This window comes from Pinus tabuliformis, chromosome 1_2, assembly GCF_031772625.1.
Source record: "Pinus tabuliformis cultivar Carrire ecotype Pingquan chromosome 1_2, CPIR1, whole genome shotgun sequence".
In the NCBI taxonomy this organism is placed as follows: domain Eukaryota; kingdom Viridiplantae; phylum Streptophyta; class Pinopsida; order Pinales; family Pinaceae; genus Pinus; species Pinus tabuliformis.
In genome coordinates this window covers 558,811,005-558,815,306 of record NC_142298.1, presented here as the reverse complement: position 1 = coordinate 558,815,306, position 4,302 = coordinate 558,811,005, and the positions used below count along the sequence as shown (strand labels likewise).

The window sequence follows — 4,302 nt, the reverse complement described above, 5'->3', positions numbered from 1 at the left end:
TGAAGATTTATGGGATGAGTTCCCAAATTCTTTTGGCAAAGGGACATGTAATAAAAAGATGTTATGTTGATTCTTCTGCTTGAGAACATAGTAGACATAGAGGTTGGACCTCATAACCCTTTTTTCGAAGGCGATCCCAAGTGATTGAATGCCCCCAAGCTATCAACCAAAGGAAATTTGAGATCTTTGGCCACAATGAACCTTCCCACAACCGTTGCCATATCACTTCCTTGTCATTTATTTAAAACCCTTCAAGTAAGGAGTATGCTTTTTTTATTGAGGAGGCTCCCGATGATTGCGCCCCAGCATAGAATGTCTCGCCGTTGAGAGACTTTTATTTGTCTATTTTCAAGTATCTCTTGGAACTCCTCCCATGGGTGAATCCCATTTGTATGGGTCTAGTCGCTTTTATCCCTCCATTGTCATACTCATTGATTCTCATCTAATGGTTTCCATAAATCTACTAGCTTATGAGCCCCCAGAGCCTTTGATAGAGTTTTAATGGTTTGGAGCCTCTCATTATCCACTAAACAAGGATGTTGCTACCAGGAATCCTCCCAAAAGGATGCTATCATTCCCCCTTTAACCTCCCAAAATGCATAACATCTAGCGAGATCCTAACCTACTTGTACCCAGGTCCAGATACCAGAGCCTTGAATTTTTGCTTCAAAGTGTAATCACTCATTTTGTGTGTGCAATGGAAAATACTTTCTGAGCCAAATTTGTTTCCAGATTTGTGGGCCTCCCTGAATCCACAACCACCATAGTTTCATACCATAAGTAGAACTGATCAATTGAGGATCTCGAAGACCCAATGCCCCCATTTATCTTGGTGTAGTCAATTTATTCCATCCTACAAGGGCCCACTTGTGCATTTTAGCTATACCTCTCCATAAGAAGTTACTCTAAATATAGTAGAGGCATTAACAAACTGTACTTGGAATCGACATTACCGCTAGCTGATAATTTGGAATTATAGCTTGTAATATTGCTTTGGTCAATATTAGGCGGTTTGGGAAATTAAAGGCCCAAAAAGTCCAGTTACTGACCTTTCGTCGGCTCCTTTCCATGAGATCTTCCCAATTAACTGCTTGATTGTGGTACATAACAAGAAGCACCCCCAAATACTTGGAAGTCAGATGGTCTTTTCTAAACAATCATATCTACAAAGTTATATAAGTCTTAAAACAACTTTAATCTCATACACATTACTCAACACACTATTACAATGAAACACAACTCCACAAACACCCTACTTAACCAAAATCCAACCAAAGAATCTTTGTTCTTCAATTATAACATAAGTGTCCTCAATCATTGATCAAACAAATCCACCTACATTACCAACCAAAATATATAAAAATTAAAATATAAGCTATAACCATGTTTAATATATTAATATAAAAATATATAAAAATTAGAATATAAAGTATAACCATGTTTAATATATTAATATAAAATATCATGATAAAATTAAATTAAATCGAGAGTAGTATAATAGTTTTACTTTTTAAACTCCTATACTATTATAATCAATCACATCATAATAAAAATGAATTAATATACAAATAGAATAATTTCAAAAGGTAAAACAATTAAAACCATTTTGGAAACTAAACCATGACTATTTACCTGAACATAGGCAATTTACCTATATCATTAACCTAAAGCAAGATCATTTGACCAATTAGAAATACCAAATAAATATTCCACTGCATTTTCATCAGTTAAAAAAAAATTCTTACAACAGTAACAAACTTTCGAAGGAAATTTCCATAATTGGAAAAATTATAAATAATGTGCAGCAGCCATTACTATAACTAAGTCTCATAGCCACGTAAGCATTCACAGTGTCTTTGACCCCTTGAAATGTACTTCAATTTGTTCTATTACAATAATAATGTATTATGGTGTGTACTATTCAATTTTTTGCTCAAAAAAATAGTACTGTAGTACACTTCATACATTGCCCAGTGCAGTCTCGTACCAATCTCCCATCACGGCACCTTCCCCACTTAATTCTACCTAAATCTGGGGATTAAGCACTAACATTGATGCAGCCAAGATTCTGTAAAACCATTTTAGTTCGACCTAACTCAAACAACTATCTCAGAGCCATCTCTGCACTTCACTTGTACTGCTTGTACTACCAGATTTCGGCCCCTCTCTCCTTTTCTATCGATCTCATCTCAATAAATTACAGACATTCATGGACTCTCGGTTCAGAAGGGGGTGCCCCCGCATGTCGGGCTCATTTGAATAAATGAAACAGAGTAGGCTCGACTGGGGTGACCTTGGAACACATTCACATTCACAGGACTCATGGAGAAATCAAGATATTAAATTAATGTGGACGTGTTCCCATTTGAATAAATGAAACAGAGTAGGCTCGACTGGGGTGACCTTGGAACACATTCACATTCACAGGACTCATGGAGAAATCAAGATATTAAATTAATGTGGACGTGTTCCCAGGTCGCCCCCGTGGAAACCTCCTCTGCTACTGCTGCTGTTAATGGTGTCCTCTGCTTCAGCACACTTCTTATTTCAGCCAATATACTCAAAGGTAAGGACAGATACTATACCTGCAAGCAAGAAAGGAACAGAAGAGTACTAGGACTATTTGTGGAGTAAAATTCTGCAACAAGCAACAATTTTTTAGCGGTCTTTTCGTTTGTTTGTGATTCCTGCAATTTCCCTCTCTTTGATAGCAGTGCTGTGTTTTCAGGGGAGCAAATGTGGTTTATGATCAACAACTATGGTTATTTTTACATATCTTGGAATTTGATTGTAGGATACCAATTTATTCTCAAAATCTGCAATCAAGATTAATTCAGCAAGGAATCACATATTCTGAGTAATGTTTTGTTTGGCGCTATTATATGTGATGTAGAATGTGCATTTAATGGCTATCTTGGCCCTCATTTGTAAAATTATTGTCTTTTGTTTGATACATAAAATTGTATGTCCCAACTTGCATAATCCTGATGCAATAATCTGTTTGTTGCTAAATCCATCTATGCCATCAAATTTGACAATTTCAAACAAAGTGTTTGTTTATTTGAAGAAATTGTATATCAGATATTGCATAATCAGAGTGCAGTATATATTTGTTGCTGAATCCATCTATACCATCCAAAACTACAATTTTAGTCAAATTGTTTGTTTGTTTGTGTGATAAAATTTTATATCAGACTCATGGTGCATAATGAGTGTGAAGTAGATATTTGTTACTGAATCCATTTATGCCAATCAGGCTGTACAATTTCAGACAATTTAATCCTAAATTTTAACAAAAATTGGTTCACTAAGTATGTGGATCAATCATTAGCTAGTTTTTTTTTTTTCACTATGAAATAGCTCCCAAAAATAGCTTTCAAGAGTATATAGTCCTGCTCGGGATTGGACCACAATTTCAAACAAATTACTTGTTTATTTGCAGAAATTGTATATCAGATATTGCATAATCAGTGTGCAGTATATGTTTGTTGCTGAATCCAGCTATACCATTAAAAACTACAATTTTAATCAAATTGTTTGTTTGTTGGATATAAAAACTACAATTTTAATCAAATTTTGTTTGTTTGATAGATAAAATTTTATATCAGACCCACCGTGCATAATTAGGGTGAACTAGATATTTGTTACTGAATCCATCTATGCCAATCAGGGTGTACAATTTCACACAATTTAATCATAGATTTCAACAACCAAAAATGGTTCACAAGCATCGGTTCACAAGCATGTGGATTACTCATTAGGTGAATCACTCATTAGCTAGTTATTTTTTTTTTCACACTATAAAATGACCCCTGCAGCACGCCTCGAGCAGCTCTTAAGAATATATAGTTTTGCTTGGGATTGGACAAAAATCTGAGGACCAAACCTCTCCACCTAAGTGTTAGTCAATTACCCTTATCTTCATAAACCAATATGGATTCAAAAGTCAGTTTAATGCACATGCTACATAGCAGATAGGTGTTGTCACGGTGTTCAGCCATGGGATGTTCAGCCCACAGACTTACTTTCTCAGTCAGCGAGCCATGGTGATTCGTACTGGTATATTGATGTTGAAGGCCTCGTTCAATCAAATCTGCAGGGAAATATTGAAAGAGAAGCGGTAGCAATCTGGCTGTCTTCTCGCCTAGATGAGAGCTCGAGTCCTAAAATTGAAAACTGTACGTTCTGCAATGTAAAGAAAATTGGAATTTTTACTTTCTGCAGTGTACGTGTTTACGTATTGTAATTACAGTAACCTTCCCTTTTGATTTGTTGTGGAAGTACTTTGTGATTAGCCATCAA

At 35.6% G+C, this 4,302-nt stretch overlaps 1 long non-coding RNA gene across 1 annotated transcript; it reads left to right on the top strand.

The window, feature by feature from the left end:
- Positions 1-2,429: 2,429 nt before the first annotated feature.
- LOC149206821 (uncharacterized) lies at positions 2,430-3,012 on the top strand. The gene is made up of 2 exons (XR_016252594.1): positions 2,430-2,566; positions 2,729-3,012. It is a non-coding gene; the product is annotated as an uncharacterized LOC149206821 (long non-coding RNA).
- Positions 3,013-4,302: the final 1,290 nt, after the last annotated feature.